Here is a 27394-nt window from a genome sequence, read left to right as displayed (position 1 = left end):
TGAGAACAGTGACATGGCCCATCGGTTACATTCCATATTCCCCAGTGGCACAGATTCTTATTTGTATATGCTGCCTCTGTAGTAACTTCATCAGTGCTTACCACCACAGTAAAACACCAACAGCTACAAGCGCCCCTCCCGGCAACCTCCCAACGGCTCTCCTAAGCTCCCCCAAACCCACTCGCATCCTAGCCTGTGGTGCTAACAACCTGTTCCCTGTCCTTAGACTTTGGTTCAAACACTATAGAAACAGGAGCAGAAAGCAAAGTAACATCTGAGGGCGGGCCTTTTTTTTTTTTAAACCCCACGTTGATCACTCCTTTGAGGTTCATCCAAATTATCATATGTGTCAATAGTTCGTCCTTTTTTATTGCTATCTAGTACTCCACTGCATGTTAATTTGTTTTCCCCATCCAGCCACTGGAAAAGATTCCAGTTTGTGGCTATTAGATTCATGGGCAGATTTTCATGAAAGCCTAAGTTTTCATTTTTCATGGTGGAATAAATGCCCTCAGCACACAACTGTCAGGTGACCTGGTAACTGCCCCAATTAGTTTTAAAGAAATGACCACTGCCTTCTGCAGAGGGTTTGGGCACGAATGAGCTGGCCTCCCTGGCAGCCTTCCGTGTTGTCCCTGCTCCCTCCGTCAGCCACTGAGGCAGGTTCTGCGGCTGGAGTTTTTGAGCATATGGAATTCAAAGGAGTTGAATGCACCGACACGAAGTCTCATGGTGACATTGGGCACCGGCTGGAGGGCAAGATGCTAATTCGCCTCTCCTTCCTCAAGTGAACACCTGCACTGAATTCTAGTCTGGTTCAGAGATACATGGGGGACCAGCTCTGTTTTCCAGACAAAGAAAACAGAAAGAAGAAGAGGTCATTCGCCCACACCACACGGCTAGAGAGTTATAAGTGCTTGGTGAAAGGTTGTAGCTCAGTGGTTGCGTTGCTTGCTAACACGAATCCCTGGGGACAAGACCACTCAGGCTGAAGAGATCAAGAAAGTTTGGTATCTGTGAGATGATACACTGTTTTGTTTTGTTTCCAAGACAGGGTTTCTCTGTGTAGCCCTGGCTATCCTAGCACTCACTCTGTAGACCAGGATGGCCCCAGACTCAGCGATCCTCCTGCCTCTGCCTCCCAAGTTCTAGGATTAAAGGCTGAGATGCACTTTTTGACGACAGGCCAGACTCAACTGGCAAACCTCCTGTGGGCTATTCACGTTCATTAATCTGTTTGGGTTTAGCCCATGCCATCCTCAACATTTCCATTAATTACTCATATTTAAAACTTGGGGTTTTTATATCTGATATCAGGCTTTTAGCTTTCAGAATATCCTAGCATATGGCCATATGGCCTCACACAGCAGCCACCAAAAAGGCTATGCCCTCTAAAGGAACTCATACCTTCTAATTAACCCCAGTGCCTACCGCCATCCTACCCCACCTGACCTCATGTCAACTGTCACTGCTCACTAGCCCCTTAGGCACTGAGTCTGGACCCCTGTGCTTGGGCAGAGGGAAAACATGGAAGCCTCCAAACATCAGAGATCCACTCTGCACAGAAAAGGGAAGGCCATCTTGGAATTTCCATAGCACAGAGCAGGGTGCAGCCATTTACACCTCACAGCGTGGACAGGTCTGCAGAGCCGAGCAGCAAGCACTGGGCAAAGGTGCTTGCTTACACTTCCAGAGACGGGCAGCAGACGATGCGCTTACAGCATTCCCCGGAGGAGTTTCCACAGGCGGCCAACTCACCAAAGTATTCTGCTCGGTGTCTTACAGCCCTGTGACTGTACACACACGGACTTCTCCATTAGCAACACTGATCACACACTGGGGAGGAACCGCCCCCCCCTCCAAAAAAATACGCCAAGGGAAGGCGGGAATAAGTCATGCCAGGCAGCTGAGTGCCAGAACGCTTTCCACTTCCCAAATGCCCTCCTAGCTGGGTATAGTAGCTCATGCCTGTGACCCAGCAATCAGACTGAGACACAGCGGCTCCAGTGAGTCTGAGACCAGCCTGGGCTACGCGGTGAGCTCCAAGATAGTCTGGGCTAACAGTGTGAGACCATGTCTAAAAAAAAAATAAATAAAAAGCAAAAACGAATACTTCCTCAGCCAACACCTCAACTAGGAGTTCTAAGCATGGAGAGAGAACCAAGTCAAATGAAAGTCACTATTTTCTACATTTAATACGCCCTAATAAAAACTATTGAAACCAAACCTGGTAGTATAAGCCCATAATCTCCTCTCCCCCCTCCCCTCCCCTCCCCTCCCCTCCCCTCCCCTCCCCTTTTCTCCCCTCATCTCACCTCTCCTCTCCTCTCCACAGGGGCCTGAGATGAGAGAATGGCAAGTTCAGTACCAGCCTGAACATATTTACAAGACCCTGTCTCAAAAGAAAAAGGAGCTGGACACGGTGCCACACACCTATACTCCCAACACTGTGGGAGGGATAGACAGGTAGATCTCTGTGAGTTCGAGGCCAGCCTGGTCTACAAAGTGAATCCAGGACAGCCAGGGCTACACAGAGACACCCTGTCTCAAAAACAAAAAACAAAAACAAAAACAAAACAAAACAAACAAACAAACAAAAAAAAAAAACAAAGCAAATAAAAAAGGAAGGAAGGAAGGAAGGAATCTGAAGACAAAGCTCATTGGTAGAGCGCTTGCAGTCTGGGTTAGGGTTAGAGTTAGGGTTAGGGTTAGGCAGACATCAGAACATATCCTTTCCATGTCTTTTAAAAAAATCTTCCAAGATTTCTGAGGAGAAAAGCATCAGTCTGGTGTTCATAGATGCTAACGTCTTTAGAGCCATGCCTGTCCACGTTGTAAACACAGACAGTCCTCCTGAGGTTCCCAGCCTGGGGGAGGGGACAGCAGTAGCATTTAGGATAAGACGTAAAAACATCATTTGGTTTTTTTGTGGATTTGTTTTCGCAGTTACTGTTTATTTATGGAAGTGACATGAAATTTCCTTTTTTTTTTTTTTTAATAGAACTCCATCTCAATCTACAACTAGTGACTTGATAGTAAAGAGAAATGAAATAACGACAGAATTCAGTGTTGGCAGGATTTGTAAGTCACTGACATTTGGGGAAGCCGCCTCACAACGACAACTGGTTCTCATGACAACAGTCTTGGAGGAGAACAGTTCACATGGGTTTTGGGGAGGGTGTTTTGTGGTTTAGTTTTAAAGTTGGGGAGGGAACCCCAAAGCCTTGCATATGCTCAGCAAGTGTTCTACCCCCTTTGGTCTTAGAAGCATCCGTATGTACTCAGCAAATATTTTTCAAGTATTTGCCACACACTGGACTGTGCTAAGGGATGAGGAGCTAGCAGGTGAGGGAGAGACATGGTCGCTGTCTAGCTGGTGGATGACAGAACAGGCAAGGGAACACAGAATGAGGGCCAGCAGGTGGCAGAGGCCTGACTCCTGCCAGGGTGCTCCTTCCACAAGCTCAGGACAGACAGACAGTGTTCACTGCACTGCTCTCTTTGCTCTGGGCCAAGAAATTAAGGACAGTTACCCAGCCCCTCTGGAGAAAGGAAGGGACAGCATCTCCCAAGAGCAGTAAAAAGGGACCAGGACATATTTTCTGTGCCTTTGCCTGTCAGCTCCTCCCACTTCAGCCCTTGGGTTCCCTGGAGCAGGGCCCCAGGACAGCTCCCTCCTGACTGCGAGTTTTCAGGTGACCTAGTTTCCCCCAATAGACCCACACACCTCCTCCGCCCCCATCTGAGAAAACCCTGCTCAGGCTAATTAAAGAATTGCCTGGTGCTGCCCGCCCAACAGCAGCCAGGCAGCACCCCCCCCACACCCCCAAGGAAGGGCACTGGCCTGGGTGCTGGGAGAGCACAGTAACCCAGGGTTCCACTGAGCTGGGAGGTGGCTTCTTTAAGAAACTCTTGCATCCCAATCTACATTGAGGAGTAGGGGTGGGGAGGGGGGTAGTAACAGGCCATGGGAGAACAATAGTCTCAGTATTTTAAGGGGCTCCCCTAAGGAAGCCAGGCTTGGAGGTACACCAGTGGAATAGACATATGTTAACCCTGGTGTGTAGTGAGAGCATTCATGGACCATCACACAGGCCTGTGGGACCTCTACTCATAAAGGGGCTTGGCTGGGGTATGAGCACGGGAGGGGTCTGTGCAGGCCAAGGCAATGAGGTCATCCAGGAAGTATGTATGAGAAGAATTTGAGTCCAAGGGAAGTAAGGTGGGGCACTGAACTTTCCCAGCATCTGGGCCACGTACCAAAATAGTTCAATTGTGACCAACAGGAAGTATAAGGCCAAGGCACTAGACCCTGGGAGAAGCAGGAACAGGCTGCTGAGGTATTGTCAACCCCCCCCACCCCCTCAGATCTTGAGCCTGCCTATCAACTGGCAGAGTCTAAACCTGGTTCTTCTTCACACTCACACTCATCCTTGCTGTCCTCAGGAGATGGAGCCAGTGTACAGATCTGGGCTCCCAAGACCGAGTACCATTAGACTGGCCATTAAGGGCAAAGGGAAGAAAGTTGACCAGGGTCCTGTGGAGAGATGGAGCCATGGGGTGACAGGAGGCCCTGTAGGTAAAAGCTATGGTGGGGTTACTGCTAGGAGTGAGCATGCCCCTGGAGAAGAGGATATTTATGGGGGTCACAGAACCCATTCATTATCCTGTGGGCCCTGATTGGTCCGAGCTCTTGGAAAGAGCCTGAGCTCAGACATGGATGGGGTCTAGGGTGGGCATATGTGCTCGGTTGGCCCAACCAGAAGCTTCCTCTCCCCCACTGTCTGAGGCAGTGGAAGTGTTGTGAAGGCAATCTCTGGTGAAGCCAATGCTTGGGTGGTAGAGGACACGAATGGGTTGTTTAATCGCTGAGGTGCTGGACTCCAGCAAGCAAAGCCAGCAAACTAATGTACTGGGTAAGCCAGTTCCCTGTAACCCACAATATCCTAACACACAGCAAGGATGCTTTCAAGGGCGCAGGCTTAGGAAGCCCAGGAAGGGCTGTGGCCCCTTGCGGAAGGCTATTACCAACATGTATACTTCCTCCTACATTGGCCATTTCTGGCTCAACAGGTCTAAGTGGAAGGCCAGGCTTGAGGAAATGCAGGATGTCAAGGTTGATTCCTGCAGTAGTCATGTCTGTTGAGTTGGGAGAAAGGACCCCCCCATACGCGCGCGCGCGCATACACACACACACTCATGCACGCATGCACACATGCACACAGTCACAGAGGAGCAAGTGGCTGACACATCTTTGGAGTCAAGCCTACTTACTGGTTTGAGAAAAACAACACGAGGGAAGGTGAATTCAAATTCAAGAGGCTGTCAAACATGAGTCACACAGAGAGAGAGTTTCAAAGTTCACACTGTTAAAGAAAATGTTTGGCTTTTTTTCCCCCTTGGCTCTTCAGCTATTCTTCTCCACAATCTTGGCAGGCTCCGGAGGAAGGCCACGAGTGCTTTTCTCCTCGTGTTTCCTGCACGGCTGAGCACAAGGGGAAAAGGAAAACAAACAGCCCGGTGCCTCCTCCCAGCTCTCACTCGGGACCTGATTTCTCTCTAAAAGGACGCACACCCCCGCCCTCCTACAAGGCAGCTGAGTAACATCATCAGTAGAGAGATGCTCTGCGCGTGAGAGAAGAGACTTCTGGGCCTTGGTGCTCCAGATATCTGAATTAGAAATTAGCCCTGTCCCTCCGGCCCTGTCTTCAGGGGACGTGGTGCACCACTGACTGTCCTGCTCCTGCGGGGATGACCCTGTTAGACTCTGGGCACAGTCCCTGTACACAGGCCTCCTGGTTCTAAATCTGATGAGGGACTAGAGTCCCCGAGGTCCTGCTCCTCAATGGCATTTCTCCCAGTCACATTCTTTCATTCAGATCTCTGAGTGGTGGCCCTGACCTTTTGCCTGAAGCCCATTTATAGGGTTTCAAATGTATGGGCAGGAGAGGGAGGCAGGATTCCTAACACACAGGAATGAAGAGTGACCAGGCAACCCATAGACGTGAGCTCTCTCAGGACATTGCCCTGGGGCACCAGTGACATTTAGGTGGACTAGTTGAGGACACTGGCTTCTCCAGCCTCGGGCAGAGCTGGGCCCGTGGACAGGCAATATAAAGAGGCGCCATGAGCCTGGCATGAGGAGAAAATCTTCAAATGCAAACTTAGAGGCCAGGCCTGGAACAACGCTGGTCTCACCCAGAACTCAGTGACCACAGGCTGTAAAGAGACGAGAGAATCAGTGCTTGGCAGACAGGCTCCCCAGAAGCCCCGATCCTGGCTGGCCTGGGAAAGCATCCAACAGGAGTAAGGGCCTTGCTAAGTATGCCCAGAGCCACACGTTTAACAACACAACCTGTCAGGCCAACTTCGAGTAGATGATTAGTTGATGTTTTGGGTTAGCTCTCAGGTTAAGGTGAGGTGGCCTCCTTGGGCTTCCAAGAAATCTTCAAAGGGGTCAGGAGTCTAGTGGACACAGGAACATCCTGTATTTTTTGAATCATGAGACACACTTCCCCCCCACCCACCCACCCAAAAAGTGAGGAAGGGATCAGGGTACGCCTTACGTCTGATGGCTGTTTTTACTGTTTTTCTTGTTTTACTTTTCTAAAAACTGGGTCAGGCGCGTCTTATAGTCCAAAAATTACTACGGTATCAGTCTTCCACACCCAACTTCTCATCTGATATTTGAACCCAAAGAAGCCAGACCACTTGTAGGTAAGAATGCCAGTGCGGGGAGGGGCACAGGGGTCAGATTAAAAGGTACAAAAGCCAGGGGCACGTAGACCTCATATAATGCCTTACAACTGTCCTATGTGGCACCATCACAGCTACCAGTTTCCTAAAGAAGCTTATATAATAGCTAAGTAGAGGGAAATGAGAGTCATATTACAAACACAGTTTCTCCAAGATTGGGGGGAGTGGAACACACAGCCCCTAACCTCCCCAACTCCTAGCCCTCCCTCCCTCCACCCCTCACCCCACTCCTGTGCGGGAACAAAAAAACTCCCTCCAAAGCTAGAGGGAGGATCATTTTCAAAGCAGGCCACCTGTGGCCACAGGACACCCTCCTGCATCACAGGTCATTAAACAAGGGATGGCTGTTAATACTGTCTAGATCAGCTCCTCTGCCCCCTCCCCCATCTCTCCCGACATTCTTGACCAAGCTTCCCCCACCCCCTGCCCCCTTGTGCCAACTCTTAGGCTGGTGGAGTCCATTTGAGGCTGTATGAGGAGGCAGATTATGAAGCCACAGGACCGAGTGCTGGAAAGGATCAGCAATGTCGGCCATGGCCATTGATGTAGGTGGGGACTATGAGCCCATCGACTGCAATTCTGGTCTACAGCGTGCTTGCCTAAAGTTAGATTTCAGTGTATGCCTTTGTCCCCCTCGACTGAGAGTCTAGTCCTCGGTATAGGGATACAGCTTAGTGAGCAAAACATGAGGACCAGGGTTCTGATCCCTAGAACTTATATGAGCACTGCTTTGGAGCAGGAAACAGAGGTTCCCTAGATCAAATTGCCTGGATGAACTGGAAAGCTCTAAGATCAAGAAAGAGGCCCTGGGGGCTGGAGAGATGGCTCAGAGGTTAAGAGCACTGTCTGCTCTTCCAGAGGTCCTGAGTTCAATTCCCAGCAACCACATGGTGGCTCACAGCCATCTATGACGTGATCTGATGCCCTCTTCTGGCCTCCAGGTGTACATGCAGGTAGAGCACTGTATACATAATAATAAATAAATAAATCTTAAAAAAAAATATATATATTAAAAAAAAAAAAAAAAAGAAAGAGGCCCTGTCTCAGTATATAAGGTGGAGAGTGATAGAGAAAGACACTCAGCATCAACCTCCAGCTTCCACGTGTGCCCACATATGTTAACACGCATGCACACATGTGCACATACATGCAAAGGGAGTTTAATCTTCTAGTCTTAAACACAAAGGTCTAGAACGTTATCAAACCAGATAGGAGGGCCTCTCAGATCCCAGGACATCGTTGAACAGCAACCTGCCGCTGGCGGTAGAATGAACTCGGCTCCATCCTGCTAAAATGCTGAGGCCTAGGTTCTAGAAAGTGACATCCTAAGCCAACGACAGCAAAATGGCAGCACGTACAGTTGACTGTCCCTGAAGCACAGAGATGCAGCAGCGTGTTGTTGAGGGTCCATTCTTAAAGGATGAAGGAGGTAAGACACTGCCACCAGCTGAGACCCTTCTCCATCTAGAGGCAGAGATTGCTGGCTTGGGCTTCACAGCCCTCCTGACAGCGTGGAAGAGCCCTGTTGTCCAGTCACTAACAAGATTTCTCTCTCCACTGCAGACTCCTGGAACACATCTCTAGAAAGCTGTCTCATATACACACACACACACACCACACACACACACACACACACACACACACACACACCTACCCACTACCCTTCCTTTCCTTCTGCAGTCAGGGGCAGGTTTAGCCAGTTGGGAAATTGCTAGGATGAGGGTTTGTTTGTTTGTTTGTTTGTTTACAAGACCTTTCATATGAACTATCTGCTGGGGTGTGTAGAAGGATGCCAAGGAGGCAGTTAAGTTTGAAGGTGGTCCTACCCGGAAGACAGGCTGAGAGAGGGAGGGGCCAGAGTGAATCAGAGTTGAATCCAGCTCCCCTCCAGTCCTGGGCACATCTGAGAATCAAATGCAAACTATATGCACAGAAAAATGACAGCAGAAGGAAAGAGGAGAGACCCCCCAAAGCACCCTAAGCGTTTTAAAAGATCTTCCACACGAAGTACACAATATTAGAGTCTACAGCCTCAGCGGCGAGACAACCAAGAAGACATATTGGTTAAGAAAGCAGACAGACCAATTCACAAGAGAGACGATAACTGTCAAGATCGTGACAGAGCAACACACACGCTTAGCTCAGCTAAAGGGAAGCCTTTCAGGGCCCGTTATCTGCGCCCAGGAAATGAACCCCGGGAGAAAGGATGCCAAGAAACAATGGCAGCTTCTCAAATTAGCACCCCCTTTTCCCATCAAGCTTTGCTGTAACATCTCTGCATTAATTCTGAAAATGTAGGCGTTGACTCCATTTCAAAGGGGGGAGGGAGACTAGACTGAGGCTATGGCTCAATTGGTAAGGGTACTTTCCTAGTATTCACGAGGCCCCGAGTTCAATCCCTAGCACCTCAAAAACTAGGTATGGTGGTATACACCGGTAACCCTGGCATGCTGGGGGTACAAGTAGGTGGATTCAGAGTTCAAAGCCATCCTTAGCTATATATCAAAATTGAGACCAGCCTGGGCTATATGAGACACTGTCTCAAAAACGGTGACAGAAGCAGACTCGGAGAGGTTAGAACACTTGTAAATAGAGCTGTGTTCTAGCTTTTCTGCGCTGGCATCTCTTCCTTATCAGCCTGCCATCTGTTTGGATGGGTCGGTGCCTAAGCCATTTGCTTGGTATGTCGAATACCTCCCCAACTTGAAAATAAAAGGGGGGGGGGGTGGGGGGGGGGGGAGGGTTCAGACAAAGATGAGCTCAGAAGTCTGACTGGTGTAAGAAGAGGAATTCTTGCTTCGTTTATTGGTTTTTGCTTTGTGCTTAGTCAGACTCTCATGCAGTCAGGCTGACCTGGATCTCGGTATGTAGCCAAAGACGACCTTGAGGTCCTCATTCTCCTGCCTCCACTCCCCAAGGGCTGGGACTTCAGGCCCATACTATGATACTTGGCTAGTAGGGGGATTCTTAAGGGAAATAAGTGAAAGCCACATTGGATGAGAAAAAGCTGATTCGAGTCAGAACTTCACTTCGTGTAGGAGCTGACTGCATGTGTCGGCTTGGGCAGGAAATGGATGTAACTTGTTCTGCGGGTCTGCGTTTCCTATCCCTTTCAAGGCCCCATGGGCTCGGCCTCCACCACTAAATACTCTCTTTCTGGTGACTGAGTTTCATTCTCATTTCTCAGAACAACTCTCAGACCAGATTCGCAACAGTGACTGTCTCGTCCTCTTATGCCTGGGACACGAAGCAGGAAGTTTCCAGCTCCTCCCCAGTGTGATGGATCTTTTTTTTTTTTTTTTTTAAATCCAACATTCAGGTTTTGAAGTTTCTCCGGTACTGCCACCTGTGACCTCTCACCTCTCGGGTTACTCTGCAGAGATGCACGCTGTGGCCCACTGCGCTTCTGCCACTCCCCTGTGATCTGCAGCCAGAGTTCCTCCCTTTGATTCCCTCCTCCTGGGCGTGCAGAACTCTGAGCAGACCTCAGCTTCCCTATTCCCTTTGAACCTGAAAGTCCCATTGCAGGAAGACGTGTTACTATAGCAATAGAATTCAGCTCCCCTGCGTCAAAACCCCAGGCTCACTCTAACCATTAACCATGGTGCTTTGCACTCAGATGTCTGGGATGACGCTCTCATCTCCTCTCAAATTATAGCATCGCTCTCTAAGTTCATATCTCAGGTCATTAACAAGTAACTAGTTTGCAGGAGTTCTTTCTTGGGCGTGTGTGTGGTGTGTGTGTGGTGTGTGTGTGTGTGTGTGTGTGTGTGTGCCTGTACACACAACACGCACATACACATGCAGATGCATGGGGGAAGGTCAGAGGTCATGAGGTTGATGTCTGGCATCTTCCTCCATCACTCTCCACTCAGAGACAGGGTCTTTGGATAAGCCTGAAATCTATGAGTTGGGCAAGCCAGCCTGGCTCGCCATTGAATTCCAGGAGTCCACTTGCCTCTCCCTCTCCACCAGTGGAGCGCAGGTATGTGCTTCCATGTGCTTCCATGCGGTTTCAGGGTTCCAAACTCAGGTTCACACACTTCTGTGCAAGCCCTTTACCAATTAATCCATCTCTGTAGCCCTCATTTGGGGTTTTCTTGTAGCAGTTTACTCTACCAATCCGAGTCTGTCTTCAGGGTTAAAGCCTTATTTACTTAGCCAACAAATGAATATTTATTGTCACCCACTGCAGCAGAAGTAGGGAGGCGGGTGGTTCTGAGGGTTCCTGAATGGACAGAGCTGCTATTCAGCAAGATTCTACACTATCCATCTGCCTGCCAAGGAAGAGCCCACAGGAAAACACCAAAAATCAGGCAGAAACTGGAAGGGACTTAACATTCTAAAGACTGTGAGGGAATTTCCCTCCATCAGACCTGTGTGTGGCAGCTAATTTGTGGGTGAAGATTTCTCTCTCGTGACCTAAGTAATTAGGGAGCAAAATTCAGCCAGTGACAGCTGAAAAGTGAAGAAAGCCCCGCTCCCCACCTCCCTCCAACATAGATAAAGCCACAGGACAGCAGCCCTGAACACTGAGTAGGCGTTCCCGTGGCTTGGCATGTGGTATAGCACACACCTGGAGAGGGAAGCAGGTATTCAAGGTCACCCCCCAGCTCAGAGTGAGTTTGAAGCCAGTCAAGGCTACCTGACATCCAGTCAAGACAGACAGGGAGTGGAGACTGTGCCCAACTCTACCTGAATGCTACATATTCTGGGAAGATGCCAAGCAGTTTGAATCAGGCTCAAAGTGGCCGAGATCTCAGCTGTTGCCTACTGTGCTGGCTTCTTTTATGTCAACTTGACCCAGGCTAGAGTCATCGGAGAGGAGGGAGCATCAATTCAGAAAAAAACGCCTCCATTAACATTGGGCTGCAGGCACGCCTTAGGGGCTTTTTCTTAATTAGTGATCGATGTGGGAGGGCCCAGCCCACTGTGGGTGGTGCCATCTCTGGGCTGGTGGTCCAGGGTGCTATAAGAAAGCAGGCTGAGCAAGCCATGATGAACAAGCCAGTAAGCAACACCCCCTCCATGGCCTCTGCATCAGTTCCTGCCTCCAGGTTCCTGCCCTGTTTGAGTTGCTGCCTTGATTTCCCTCAGGGACTGTCTGCCCAGAGGATGTTACTTGGAGTTGTAGCCTGGGCAAGCTAAGTAGCCAGTTATTTAAAATATTCCATTTCTGAGAAACACAGTAGAACCCAGACTCTCTCCAAATCTTTACAACACTAGGGATGTAATCTAAAATTGCTATGAAAGGGCTGGAAAGATGGCTCAGCACTTAATTGCACTTGCTGTTCTTTCAGTCAACCCAGGTTTGGTTCCCAGCATCTACATGGAGGCTCACACTAGTTTCAGGGGCTCTGACACCCTCTACTGGCCTCTGTGGGCACCAGGCATGTACATGGTGCATATGTACATTCAGACAGAACCCTCATATACATAAAAAAAAATCTATGAAACAATTTCTTACTATGTAGCTCTGGCTGGCCTGTAATTTGCTACAAAGACCATACTGGCCTCACACTCACAGAGATCCACCTGCCTCTGTCTCCCAAGGGCTGGGATTAAAGGCCTGTACCACCATGCTTGGTCAGTAACTCTTTAAAATTAAATTAAAAAAAATAAAGTAAAACCACCATAAAAATTAAAAATTGTTAAAACAAATAAACAAAACCAAAAAAAGACCCAAAGCTCAAGAGAAAAGGCAATCAATGGTGCTTTCTCAAAATGAAACCAGCGCTGAAATCAACAGGATAAGAGTTCTTAAAGCAAACATGCTAGCTTTGCTCAAGGGTGTAAAATAAATTAATGCTTGTAATAAACAAACAGATCAGACATCTTTGGTATGCTGAGCAGGTAATGGCAGCAGATGCCTGGCATTCTAGCACTCAGGGGGAAGGAGCGAGCAGGACTTAGAGTTGAAGATCATTCTGGGTTAGATAATGAGGGTCAGAGAGAGAGAGACAGACAGACAGACAGACAGACAGACAGAGAAAAGAAAGATGGGACAAAGAACCAACATTATTAACTCGCTGCACTCCCTTGTTCTTTGCACCTGTGCGAGTTGCAGTTCTCGCTAATGACAGTTACACAATTCTCATATTTCCTTTAGCGTCTTTTCTAGTATCTTCCTAGTGCCTGGTTCTTCAAAGGCAAGCTTTGAAGAGCAAAACTACAACATAACCTACAAACCAGATAGCTCTGATGGCATCTAGGCACACTATGAGTTACCTATCGTCTTCCCATCCCACTCAGGCCTTAAGTAGGGACAGACTCAAGTCTTTCCCGGCCTCTCCTCAGAGCTCGATAGTGCTCCCACTCAGTCTCCAGAGCCATCCTGGTGAGCCATGTGTGCCCTGCCTCCAGATCCACACCCAAACGTCCCTTCCTCAGCAAAATGCCCTCCTGTGGAATGCGAGGCCCATGATGAGCTCCTGCTACAGGCATTTGTGCAGCCCTTCCTCTTCCCCATTCCCACTTCTAAATCAAGAACAGTTAGTTCTGCCTTAGAGCTGGCTGCAGATGGTGGGAACACACATGCAAGCCCACAGAGCAAGACCACTGACAGCAGCAACGGTTCTGTGTACAGTCTCATGCCCTGAGCAGGGTATGCATTGGTCTAGACACATTCTTAAAACCACTCAGCAATATCTTATAAATGTAAGGAAACACACATACTCCATAATCCAGCAATTTCATCTCTAGAACAGACCAAACAGAAGGTCCTACAGGCAGTCGTATACCCGTACACACACACACACACACACACACACACACACACACACACACACACACACATCACAGAAAAGCTTTTAAAATTATTGTTGTTGTTGTTGTTGTTATTATTATTATTATTATTATTATTTGAAACCCAGCATTATTATTATTATTATTATTATTATTATTATTATTATTATTATTATTATTATTATTTTGAAACCCAGCAAGATAGCACAATAAGTAAAGGTACTTGCCACACAAGCCTGGTAACATAATTCCAACCCCTGAAACCCAGGCAAAGGAGAGAAGCCACTCCTCAAAGTTTGTATGTATTTTTTGCATTGCTTTTTTTCCCATAACAAATCATTAAAAGTTTGAGAAGAACAGCGGTGTGTGAGAGTGTCACTTCGGTACGTTCTCTTTAATGGGTCTGAGGTACAGCCAGGAATTGCTAGGTCTCCGAGTTCCCCCAGGTGGGTGTGATGTGTGAGCCTCCAGGAACCACCACGTCAGGACTTCGTAACCTTCCCTGCTGTTTTGTGGAGCAGCGAGTGCTACTTCCACAGAAGGTCTAAAGCAAGATGTTTCTGTAGAACATGAAGCGCAGCAGAGGATGCTAGTGTGCCCAACACGGAAACAAGCTCCATGGTGAAATGATGTCTTTCTTGGTCCGTTGGGGTTGTCTCTGGCTACATCGCTGACGACAGTAGCTTTAGCTACTCTATCAGATTCCGTGCTCATGACAGGCCTCAGAAAAAGGTGAGAAGCATATATTATGTGTGAGAGAGTGGGGCAGGCCCATGTACGCAAGCACACCCAAGCCTGCGGAAGACATCCAGTGCCCTGCTTTATCACTCTGCACTCATTTGAGTCTATGGATGATCTTGAAGCTAGGGTGATACCAGCAAGTGCCAACCATCCTGTCTCTGCCTCCCACAGTGCTGGGCTTATAGGTGTGCAGGGACATACCTGCTGGGAATTCAAAGCCAAGGCCTCATTTTTGCATGGTCAGCATTTTAACCATCGCACCATCTTCCTTCTTCCTCCTTCCTTCCTTCCTTCCTTTCTTATTTATTTATTTAGTTTTCTGAGATAAGGTCTCACTAAGTAGCCCTGGCTGGCCTGAAACTTGTCAGGTAGAACTGGATGGCCTCAGATTTATAGAGATCTACCTGTCTCTGCCTATCAAGTGCTAACCTTAAAGGCATGTGCCACCTCTCCGAGCCAAAGCCTTCCTTCATAACCGCTGCTCAAGCTGCCTCTGTAGCCAGGGCTTGACTGCAGGATGTAGCCGACCAAGGGTCACGTTCTCCTCATTCTCTCGGCAACACAGTGAGCTCTGGGTAACGGGCCAGGGAACATTAGAAAATAACAACTGGCTTCACCCGACGGCCCTTTTCAGTTGCTATCCTCATCTGCTCCTTGCCTTGAGCTGCCCCAAGTGCGCAAACAGGTGCTGGGACAAGGCAATGTCTAGCTCAGTCGTGGCTGCCTGTGAGTGGGTGAGACTCTCAGGTGAACGGGCCTCTTTCTTTTTGCCATAGGAGGCCCCTTTATAAGCCACAAGGAGCTCTCTGGTGCTCATTTCCTCACCGAGAACCACTCTGTGCATCTGACCCACCACAGCCAATCATATCACCCACATCCAATCTTTGTTACCCACCCCACCCACCTCACCCCCCCACCCCCACCCCCAGCAAGGGTGTGAGTTTTGAAATAAGCCCTCTGCTCCCTCCATCTGTCTTTCTGGACTAGCATACAGCTGCTCCCACACAGGAGAGATCAGAAATCATTGCAGGCTTCAGATTTGCCTGAGGGATCTACAAAACCTTTCTCGGATGAACCCCATTAGTAAATGCAGAAACCACCAAAAAAAACCCCCAAGTTTGAATGGCCTCTTCTTAACTGCTGCTCCCAGGTAACTGCATCATTTTTCTGATTCTCACTGAGTGCCTGCACACACTCTATCCCTGCCCCCTCCTCACACACTCCTGGGGCGGGGGGAGGTTGAGACTAAGCCTTGGTAGGTAGTCCAGGCTGGCCTTGAACTCATGTGCCTCCTCAAGTGCTGGGACTATATAGGCACACACCACCATGCCTGGCTTCAAGTTGTTTTCTCCTGAGAAGGTCAACCACCTCGTTCCAGGACATACTCCTGTTACTGATGAGCTAACGGGTGCTGACCATGAAGCTAGGCTTGATCAGTATAGCAGCTGGCTTAGCACCTGCCCCCACATGGTACAACCTGAACCACACTGCTTTGTTCTTGTTTTATTTGGTCACTTGTCTGCCAACCCTGGGAGATAAGATCAACCTAAGGGTGGATGCTGGCTTAATTTAATCTTATGTTCAGGGTGAAGTGTAAAGCCAAGGGGGAGTGAAGTTCCTGGATTTTGAACAATCTTTATTTTATTTTATTTTATTTTGAACAATCTTTATAAAGGCACCATCCAGAGGCCAAGGAATGTGAATTACTGCAAAGCCTGGGTCAGGATATTTTACACTTTGAGCAACCAACTATCCAAAACCCAAAATGCTCCAAGACCCGAAAGTTTTGTTTTGTTTTTAATTAGCCATGAAGCCATAAAGGGGTAGTTTCACGCTGACCTGTGGCAGATGACAGACAAACCCAGCACACTAACAATATTACAACAAATGACCTTCAGGCTTTGTGGACAATGTATATTAAAATAAAACAAACTAACAAACAAACAAACAAAAAACAACTAACAAACATGAGCCAGGCATGACGGCACATAGGCCTGTCCTCCTACCTACTCAGGAGGCCAAGGCAGAAGAATCACAATTTTAAAGCCATCTAGGCTACTTACCAAAACCAGTCTCAAAATAAAACAAATTTTAAAAGGATGCTTGGGAGTTGAGAATAGGTCGTAGTCAGTAAAGTACTTGCTGCCCAAGCATGACAACCTGAGTTCGATCCCCAGCACCAGTGTAAACGCTGGCATGGTGATACAGGCAGAGACAGGACACTCCCTGAAGCTTCTGGCCAGCCATCTGACACAGTTGGTGAGCCCCAGCTGAGTGTCAGACCTTGTCACAAAAGGAAGATGAAGCAATCAGGCATGGCGGTGCACACCTCTAATCCCAGTAACTTGGATGGCAGGGCCAGGAAGGTCTCAGTAAGTTCGAGGCCAGCCTGGTCTACAGAGTGAGCTCCAGGACAGCGGGGCTACACAGAGAAACCCTGTCTTGGAAAAAAAAAAAGTAAGGTGAACAGTGACTGAGGAACAACACACTGGGTGCTGGCCTCTGGATTCCACATGCATGTGCAGACACACACACACACATGCACGTGCGCGCGCTCATAAAGAGGGGTGGGTTATACCATAGTTGTAGAGTGTTTGCATATATTCATGTGCCCTAGATTCAATCCTGGTTCAGAAGAAGAGGAAGGAGGAGGAAGAAGAGGAGGAAGAAGAGGGGAAGGGGAAAAGAGAAAGAAGAGAAAGAGGAGGAGATAACAAATGAATTCGTGTTTGGACTCGGGTCCCATCTGTAAGGCATATCATTGTGCATCTGAAAATATTCCAAAATCTGGGGGGCGGAAATGCAAAACACTTCTAGCCCCAAGCATCCTGATAACTGCTCTTCAGCCAGTACCCAGGAAGAAGAAAGCACTGGGTGTCAGTGTGGAAGAAGGCAGGGGCAGCATCCACACCGGGGAAAACAAGTCAGCGAGAGGTGACCCTGTTCAAACTGCAATGACACTTGCTTCTGGCAGAACTCAGAATGGTACACAAAGATAAGATTTCTGCTCTTGCTGCAGGAAAGATCAAGACGCAGCTTTTAAAGACTTATGTGTATTTGCATCTCTTTCTATCGTCTGTGTGAGTGTGTGCGAGGTATGTGCTGCTTGTGTGCAGGTGCCTGGGTGTGTGCAGGGACCTGGGGTGTCCAGTGCCCTGGTTCTGGAAGTTATGAGCCACCATGTGGATGCTGGGAATCGAACCCAGGTCCTGAAGAGGAATATGCATTATTATCCACTGAGCTGTTCCTCCAGGCCCTAGAAGCAATTTTAGCCACCATAAGAGTCAAGAAAACAAATGATGGTGGATTTTTGTCAGTGAGACTCCACATAGCCTTAGAGGCCCAGATATACATATGTGTGTTGGCATGTGCTCAGACAAGCTGCCTGAAAAAGAAAACCCAAGAGGATCGTGGCCTAGATGATATACATATGTGTGTTGGCATGCGCTCAGACAAGCTAGCTGAAAAAAGAAAATCTCAGAGGATTGTGGCCTAGATGTGTGAAAAAGAAAAGAGATAAACACATAAATGAATGTGAGTTTGTGTCTGCATCAAAAAACGTACAGAAAGATACGCTAAGGCAGCCAGGGATTCCTTCTGGAGACAGGGATAAGAGTGTAGGGAGAGGGGTGGGGACATTTTACTTTACATTTTCCACGTCGCTGTACTGTTGGGGTTTTATGGTGTGTGTTTGTATCCTTTTTCTAATTAAAAAGCACAAAACACAGCAATAAGAAAAAAGCTTAATATTATGCGTCAAAGAGGAAAAACAAAACAAATGGAATCGTGGTGAAGATCACTCCTCTCTCGTCCTAAAGCAAGAGGCTGCACCCATCACTGCAACGGTCACTCCCTGTCATGTCCGCAGCACAGCTGAGGGTGTTAGTGATTCTAGAAAACAACCAAGAAGGGCCCGGGGGGGGGGGGGGGCTGAAGAGTGCGTGTGTTAGCATGTGTTGCTTTTACTTACAAACGGGTGACAGGAGCCAGCTCTCATGGAGACACTGAACTGAGAGTTTGCTGGGCTGCCACAGACACTGCGGCCTCAACAGCAGAAGCAGGGCCTAGGGATGCTGAAGGAAGCCGGGATCCTCAGCAAGCTGGGGAGGAACATGAATGACCCAGTCCCTGAACGCAGTGACACAGTGCTCTGCTCCCCGTCCCTCTGCCCTAGAGCCATGCAGGACACACAGACGCCCATGCCAACAGCAAGATCCCAGGAATAGTTTATTTACACCCATACATCCTGTTGCTGGGCACACTCAGTACTTAACCGCCGGCACAACATATCATTGCTATGTTTTCTTTACACAGGGAAACTGAGGCTCAGCTGTCCAAGACAAACAACATGCTCAAGCTGTCAGTAGGTGGTAGGGGCAAATGTGCCACCTGAAGCCACCCAAGGTCACTGCTAGCATCCCCTATCTGAAGGAAAGACTAACAGATGCTCAACCTGAGTGGGATGTCCCACACAGAGAAGAAAGCATTTCTGCCCAACAAAAACCCTAAAGTGGGAACTGGGGACATGGCTCAGCGGTATGGTATTTGCCAAACAAGTGTGAGAAACAGAGCTTGGATCCCTAGGACTCTTAGAAAAGGGGACATGATGTTGAGTGTCTGAAATCCCAGCAATCCTAGCTGGAGATAAGATGCAGCCAAGAACATCCTCAGAGGCTTCCCAGCCAGCTAGCCTTGGCACACTTTGGCCAAAACAAAAACAAAAACAAAAGCAAAACAAAAACCAAGAGATCCAGTCTCAAGCACAATGGAAGGTGAGAATAAACATCTATGGTTGTCCTTGGGCCTCCACGTTCTCTACCCCTCAAACACACACACACACACACACACACACACACACACACACACACAGCGCGAGAGAGAGAGAGAGAGAGAGAGACAGAGAGAGAGACAGAGAGAGAGAGAGACAGAGAGAGAGAGAGACAGACAGACAGACAGACAGACAGACAGACAGACAGACAGAGAAGAGATCTTCTAAACTCAGCACATGTGGTAATGAAGGAGAAAGGCCTGGAAGCCAGGTGGAGTAGATTCAAATCCTAATTGCCATTTGTTGGTGGTGTGACCTTGGGGCTGTCATTGAGCCTCTCTATGCTTCACTTTCTGGGAGAGTCACTAGAGTCAGGGTAAGCAATACTGCCACCACTTAAGAGCTGATGGAAGACTAGAGAGCTGGAGGCCAGCTCATAAGCACCGCATGTTCATGACCAGTTAAGAAGCAGGTGCCCTTCCCTCTCGGCAGGAGAGGCAACCCTGCAGGGTGCAGAGCTTGGCAAGCAAGCACAGGCTAGGTTTAGGACCCCCTTTTAGGCAGGTGCCACTGGGCTGGCTGTACACATAGAACAGGATCCAAGGCCTGTGGGCAACTAACCTACACAGGGTACCAGTCCCACCCCCAGCTGTGAATCAATCTCCTGGCACATCAAAACAAAACAAAAAACAAAAAACAGATGCCCAGGGGCCGTCTGGACAGGTGGCATAGGCCTTGGGGATCAGTGTTTTTTAAAAACCCAGGTGACCAGATGGCCCAGGCATGGTGCATCCCTAGACACGTGCTTTTGGAAGCACTGTAAACTCAGTCTCTCGGTTCTGGCTACTTGAGTTGTTCTCGGAGAGCAAGCATCCTGTCACTGGCATCTGGTCCCAGGCCTGGGCACACTTAACATCTGTGATTCTGAAAGCAGCCAGCAGAGCAGATGGCTGTGCAAACAGGCACAGGCTGAATTCTCTTTCCTGCCTGAGTGGTCCACACCAGAAACCCTTATCTGTAGACTTGGGGTTCCCCAGAAGTCTGCAGCTCCCGTCCCAGGAGCCTGCTAGAGACCCTGACAAATCAGACCACCCTCCCCCTACCTGAATTTTACTTCTACTCTAAGGCAGGAAGGGAAGTGTGGGGTGAGGGAAATGGGGGGGGGCAGGTATCCTCTCTATGGTGCAGCATACCTGCCTGAAGTGAATCTTCGCTTTAACAAGCTGGTCATTTCAAAGTCCACATTAAAATAAGCCTTCCCAGTTAAGTTAGGAAAAGAGACAATACCAGGCTCTACAATCCCGGGGACACAAAGGACACCCTTCTTTTGAGCAGTCGTAACCCCTGTTTCCTGTCCAAAGCCATCCAGAAACATCAAACAGCCCAAAGAAAATGAGCATGTCTTCCTGCTGGCCAGGTTTCAAGTCATCGGGCAGATTTCACACTGTAGCTTGACCTCATTAATCCGAGGCCGATCACATTGCTGTAAATGTCAGTGGAAAAACAGCCACCCAGTGGGTTTCCTTCATTCCACCAGACAGGGGAAAACAGGAAGCTGACAGCAGCTGCACCCAGGCCTGGCAGGTCCCAAAGGCTCAGCTGACAGTTAGGGTTAGGGTCTATGGCCCCTTTTCCCAGCCCACTTGAGGATCAAGATTCGCCTTGTGTCTGGCATGAGCAAATGCCTCAGTAACACAGGCGTGAGGCAGTTAACTTCAGGCCCCCATGCACCTGCTCAAAAGAAAATAGCGTGTGCGCTCTGAAAGCCTTTGATCTGAATTGCCCAGCGAGCGGCTGCTCATCACGCAGACTCCTCTACATCTCTCCCGCTCATTCAGAATGTCCTGTAAGGCAAACCTCTGGGACTCCAGGGTGCATGAGGCCTTCCAAGTCCTCATTCATTCCTTTAATGCATATGGATTGTCTCCCAGGCTCTGAACATCACACTGGGCAACTGGGGACACAGCTGAATGAATTAGATACAGTCACTGACCTCGGAGGACATAAGGTCTAGTGTAGCAGATCTCAGCCTTGATGCTGTTAACATTCGGGGAGCTGGTGCTTTTTGTTGTTGTTGTTGTGAGGGGCTTGGCTATGCACTGTAGAATATTCCACAGCCTTCCTGGTCTCTAGCCACTAGATGTCAATTGCTCCTAGTCTCCACTTCCCTCCCAGCCGCTTCTGACAAACACAGGCATCGCGAGACAGTGGCCAAAACTGTCTGACACTGAGAACTGTAGGTCTAGTGCGTAAAAGAGAAGACTAAGACCAGGGGCCTGGAGAAGTGGCTTAGCCATTAAGAGCACTGTCTGCTCTTGAAGAGGGTCCAGGTTTGATTCCCAGCACCCACATGGTGTCTCACAACCATCTGTAACTCCAGTTCTATGGGATCCAACACCGCCCCCCCCCCCCTTTCTGGCTGCTGCTGGCACCAGGCACACATGTGGTGCAGACATACACGGAGGCAAAACACTCGTACACATAAAATCGAGTAAATAAATCTAAAAAGGGGGAAATTAAATAATTTTAAAATAAGACTAAAAGAATAATGATCATTATATAACTAAGTATGGTACAAACAGAGCCATGGCAGAAGATTTAGAAAACATTATACCAATATCATTCACCGCTTAGAAGCTACACCAGGCATTGGGGTGCACCCCTATAACCCCAGCATCCAGGCTGAAATAGGAGGATTGAGAGTTCAAGGCTAACCTCAGCATATAGTGAGATCTCCCACAAAAAGCTTGGAAGCCCATCACTTTAGATACGATTAAGATTCTTAGGAGAACTCAGAATTCCTAATATGTGTGTTGTATATACAGTGTATATGGTTTGTATTTCCAGATGAAGAAATTGGGGCCCAAGGAAACAGAAGCAGTGTCCAAGGCCCCAAAAACTGACGGAAAGCACAATCAGTGTTCGAACCCTGAACTTAAACTCTGTCATTACAGAAAAAGGGAACACTTAAGCATTAGTTTTTTATGTCATTTGTCATTTGTCAATAGGCAGGATCTATAGTCACATGATACTCTGAGCAGTCATCCTAAAAGGCTCATTCCTCCCTGGGGCCACCTTGGGGGCCTTGGCCACCACCTGCCCCATCAATCAAGCCGCAAACTGCCGGCATCGAAGCACATCTGTGGGACCCCAGTGGAATGCCATTCTCGATTCTGAGACATCCAGGAACACCTCCCCCCCACAGTCACCTGCACTCAGGAATTTCCCAAAAGTCAGGGCAGGTTCCACGAGCATACCCTATGGTGACCGATTTCTAAGGGCTCTCCTGCCCAGCATCCAGGGGCACACAAAGTCAGAGAAACTAGACACTGTGTAGCCAGCTTAGAGACTTACAAAGAGCATACAGGAAAGTACATGATATCCTTTTTTTTTCTTTTCTTTTCTTTTCTTTTCTTTAGGTTCTCACCATGTAGCCCAGGCTGTCCCTCAATTTGCTATCCTCCTGCCTTGACCTCCCAAGGGCCGAGACTACATACGTATCCCACCATGTCCAGCTGGCATAGAGCATCTCTGAAGACCTTGGCATGGGGGAGCATGTCAGGCAGAAGAAAGAAAGCTCTATGCTTAATGGAAGGAACCAAGGAGGAATGGAGACAGTGCTTCGGTATAAAAGCACTGCCCTGCTCTTCCTTCCACGCAGAAATTAATCCTGAACTTTCTTGGTTACCACAACCAGACAACCGTTTGCAGAGAGCCTCCACCTGACAAGGCTGTGGAGTGCCGCTTCGGGTCAGCGAGTGTTTAACCATGCACAGGCCCCTGGCAGGATGGCCTCTGACTCCTTCCCTGGCCTTCCTACCAGGACCTGCATCACACTGTTGACAGGGCTCCAGCAGCAACTCCCACCCACAGCTCGCCAAAGCTGTCCAGAGCTTTCCAGCCTGGACACTCTAACACATACGGCTCTCCTCTCCATGTACGGGTCCCCACCCCTCCATTACCTACCACCTGGAAAATTGCCACTGAAGAGATCAAATGTGCTCCCGCAGTAAGTGTAGCCCACCTGTTATTGGTAATAATAGACTAATAATAATAGCAACTAACATCTGCGAGCAGTTATTCATACAGGGACAGCCCTGAGCTAAGTCTTTACCCACAGTATCTCTTTTCTGCTCACTTAACCATGAGCAGTAAGGACAGGGTACAGTGGTGGCTCAAACCTGGGGCCTCCTGTCCTCAGTCCCCACGTCTTACTATGGAAGCTTTGACCGCACGCCCCCCAACCAGGCTCTCTTGTCTGCAGGCCTGCCTCTCCCCTGAAATGAGAACCCCCCCAGAGCTACTTTGGTTATGGAGACCCCTTGCTAATCACAAGGCATGCACAAAGGACCCCGGAGAAAGGAATCATGCAGAAGCCTAATTCTGCGCCCCCCCCCCAGACAGGCTAAGAGGTTTTCTCTACCCTGAGAACTCATGGCACAAGAGGTATTCCTGTAGCGGGGGAGGAGGCAGGATCTATGAGGGCCCAAGGAAAGAAAGGACCAGAGGTGCTAGTGACAAGAGTTCACTTCCTGCCTGCCTGCCAGCACTCCACTAAGCATGTCTCTGTTCTCTGGTCTCATGAAGATGACTTTGGTGGGGGTTCTTACTACCCAGAAGAGAAAGGGAGAGGGGGCGAAAGAGAGAGAGAGAGAGAGAGAGAGAGAGAGAGAGAGAGAGAGAGAGAGAGAGAGAGAGCGCTTTATACAGAGATCCAAGATGGCTTTAGACAGAGCCATCATTTCAACTAGACTCATACTGTTTCCCCCTCCCCCAAGGCTGATCGCTAAGAAGTGTTGGGACAGGAGCTGTCCTGGTCTGGAATGTCAGTTGGGACTCACTGTCTGCAAGTGCCTGGGGGCTGGGAGCACAGGGGGCTAGGATGGGAGAAGGGGTTAGGTCAGTAAGAAACAGTGTCTTAGGGGATCCGAACCCAGCACTTGAATCCAGGCTGCCTTGCGATCTGCTGTCCTGTGACCACTCAGCTGCTGTGGGTTAGAACAAGTTCCCTAAGGGTTTTCTCAAGACAGGACAGGTGGCTAGCTCAGAGTAGCTCCACAGGAAGGTTCCAGCCTTGAAGAAAAGCATTTCCCTCCCTCGGCTTCACCTCACCCTGTGGCTCGGGCTCATGAAAACACCAAACAGCAAGATTAGAATTTAACCTCTGCTCCCGGGCTCCATGAACACAGAGTGTAAAGTCTGTGTGGGCACTAAACCCTGGCCTTACTTACCTGGTACTTCTAGGCCAGGAAATGGCCCATCACAAGAGAATTTCCCAAGGGGCCTGTGATGCCTAAGTCACAAATGAGAGTCCGCTTGGAATCCAAAGAGGCTTTCTTTCTTTCTTTCTTTTATTTAATTTTTTATGTGTAGCCTTGGCTGGCCCATACTTGTTTGTAGACCAGGTTGGCCTGAACTCACAGAGATCCGTTTGCCTCTGCCTCCCTGAGTGCTGGCATCACAGGTGTGCACCACCGCACCCCACCAGCACCCCACTAAAAGGTTTTCTTAAAGCCAGTCCAAAGGCTGGGAAGAGCTGAGAGGACACTGGTAGGTAGACTCTAGTTGACAGTGCTTTGGTTGGCATCTTGTCCACAGCGTCCCAAGGACTGGGGCAGAGAAGATGCGATTTGGGTGACAGGTGGGAGAGAAAGTGGTGGGAAATGTGTGTGGGAAAGGCCTTGCAAGCAGGCAACATGCTGGAAGGAGTCACCGGTCCCCACCGCCTCCTACAAGCTGGCTCTTGGTGACATAACTGAGGGAGGAAAAGTAGAACTCCCCCCCCCCCCCCCAATCCCAGCCCCTGCAGAACCACCCACCAGGGCTCCACTTCTGCACCTGGCTAGGAGACACGCCCCGATCAAACCCTTACTGAAGGCGGGTTTGCCTAGCAGGGCCATCCTTGGTGCTCCGCTTGCACCATGAGCTTTCTGCGAGGCCTCTCAGTTACCGTACCGCCACCATTCGCCCCATTTCTTAGAGATCTGTGGTGATGGGGAACCGAGTGAAGACAGCTAGTCCTTGGCTGAGCTCAGTCTGGAAGGAGAGCTCCCTCCTCCATGGAGGTTGTTTCTCCTCCCGTACCACACTGGCCGCAGGAAATGGCAGGATAGGGCACACAGGGAAGTCCCGCCCCCCCCGTACCCCCCGAGGGCCCCGGCAACCGCCAGCCCCTTCCCCAGAGGGGCCTGGAGGGAAACGGCGCCTGGCACTGTTGGGCTCCGGGTCCTCCACAGAGGGCGATTCACAGGCCGCACCTGGTGCTCCCGGCCGCCAGGAGCTGGTGGGCGCTTCTGACAGCAAGAACAGGAGCCCTTTATGAGCAGTGTAATCACATGGGCACGCAAGCACCGGCTTTCGGTTCTGGGAAGCGCTGTGCAGCCGCATCTCTGTCCCTCCACTCTCCAGATTCCAGAGAGCAAAGGCTCCCAGGCCTGGCCCCTGGTGGCGGCGCCCCGCTGGCTTGCAGGGAGGGCCGTAGTCACAGCTCACCTAGACCCAACTATCCTCCCAGGACTGGGAGCTGCAGCTGCAGCAGCAGCAGCAACAGCAGCAGTAAAGCCGGAGGCAGGGCTGGGAGGGGAGCGTAGAGGAAGAGAGTCCGCATCCACCACGGAGGAGGGTAGGAGCGCCTCCCGCTTCTCGCTCCCACCCGGGACGATCTATGCGCTCCGCGTGACCTTGTGGGAGACCCCTCAGTCGACCTCTGGGGTAGGGCTGCGCGGTTTCTGCATGTCCTGGGCGCTCGGGGGCGCTGCTCCCTGAAGGAGCAAATGCGCGGGACTCGCGAGGAGTGGAGCGCTCCGGGCGCGAGGACCGGCAGCTCGCGCCCACGGCGGCTGGCGGAGAGGCTGGGAGCATCCCTTCTGGGGAACCACCAAGCTGGGGGCTGCCGAAACTGACCCACACGGTCTAGGGGTGGAGATCCCGCACTGGGTCACGTTTACCCATAGGAACGCTTGCCCCCGGGACTTTTCCAACCCCCGGAGCAGTGCTCCCAGCGCGCGGCCGCTGCCAGCCCAAACCAAGCGCCGACACGCGAGGGGGCGGCACCCCCATGCCGGGCTCGTAGAACCGCGCGCCCAGGGCGTCTGGTGTTCTGTGGCTTCACCACGCAGCCTTGTAACCCTGGCAGACTGTAGCCAGACAGACCACGGACCTCACATCGCCCCCAAGATGCAACCATCACAGCCCCAGCCAACAACCTGCCAATGCATCCCCTACACCAACCTTACCATCCGAGAGCGAGGACAGGGAGGATGTCCCCACTGTGGCCCAAGTCCCCGGCTCCGCACCCTCGGTACCCGCCTTTCCAGAACATCTTATTGCGGCCCCCCTCCATTATCTTAAACCACCCGCCCTTGGCCAAGGCGCCCCTCTCCACCTGCCAGACTGGAAGGAGCCGAGACCACCTGCCCGCCCAATAGGCACAGCTCATAGAGGAATGCGCCTCGCTACTCACCCGCTCTCTCGAGCCCTGCCACGGGCGGCTCCCGGCCCCGGCTCAATCCGCAGGTCCCAGAGCCGCAGCTGGTGGTGCGGCGACAGAGCCAGCTCTGCTGGGTAGCGAGCCACCGCGCGCCTCTTAGCTCCTCCCCTAAGGCGGAGCCTAAACGCTCGGGGGAGAGGGGGTGGGAAGGGGTGGGCCCACGCAGCCCCAAGGGGCTTGTCACCGCAACAAGAAGGTCTAGGTCTTAGCGCCCGTCCTCGGGCTGGAGACCCCTTTTCTGAGCTGCAGGAAACCGGAAGCACTGAGACACAGCCAGGCTTCAGGATGTATCTCCTTGACACTGCCCCACCCCTAACCTCCAAGTACAGACAGGGAGAACCCAGGGTGATGTTTTTATTGCCATTTGACAGATAGACCTAGTGAGGCCCAGAAAGAGGTAACAACCTACCCAGAGTAGCACAGAATGGGGCCAGTGCCCAAAAGTCAACTTTCCACCTTAAGGCCCTGGTCAGTTTGAGTCTGAAGGCTCACCAAACACCAGGAGCGTGGGGGCCTTGTCTAGGGGGCAGGGTTATATGGATAGGTCTTCCAAATGATTAAAAAAAAAAAAAAAAAAAGCAACAGGATGTGGCCTGTGACGTGGACTGAAGTCATGGTTTCTTTCTGGAAAGAGGGGAGATGAAGCGAAGGAGGAAGGAAGTGGTCATACCTAGGCTGATGTCTGGCACCAGCTGAGGCGCAGAGGGTCTAGACCCAGCTGTTTCCTTGAGCTTTCAAGCTAAGAACAAGGCCCAAACACCGGACCTTCTGTCATGTAACCTAGGCTGACTGCGGTGTGTGCTTTCCCTTGAGGGCAATGAATGGATTTAACTCTGTTTAAATTAATTTTGAAAGTTGTTCCTTTAATCGCCCCTCCCCCTTCCCCACACCACCCC

General features: G+C 50.1%; 1 protein-coding gene across 1 annotated transcript in view; it reads right to left on the bottom strand.

Annotated features, from left to right (window-relative positions):
• The window catches only part of Ppp1r16b (protein phosphatase 1 regulatory subunit 16B), a 93714-nt gene extending 67108 nt beyond the window's left edge, over positions 1-26606 (bottom strand). The window contains exon 1 of the mRNA XM_051143695.1: positions 26472-26606. The gene's annotated coding sequence lies outside the window, so the exon portion shown is untranslated. The remainder of the gene's footprint in view (positions 1-26471) is intronic.
• Positions 26607-27394: the final 788 nt, after the last annotated feature.

This window comes from Acomys russatus, chromosome 4 (genome assembly GCF_903995435.1).
Source record: "Acomys russatus chromosome 4, mAcoRus1.1, whole genome shotgun sequence".
NCBI lineage: Eukaryota > Metazoa > Chordata > Mammalia > Rodentia > Muridae > Acomys > Acomys russatus.
The sequence above is the reverse complement of the archived record's forward strand: the minus strand, read 5'-3'. Positions and strand labels throughout refer to the sequence as shown.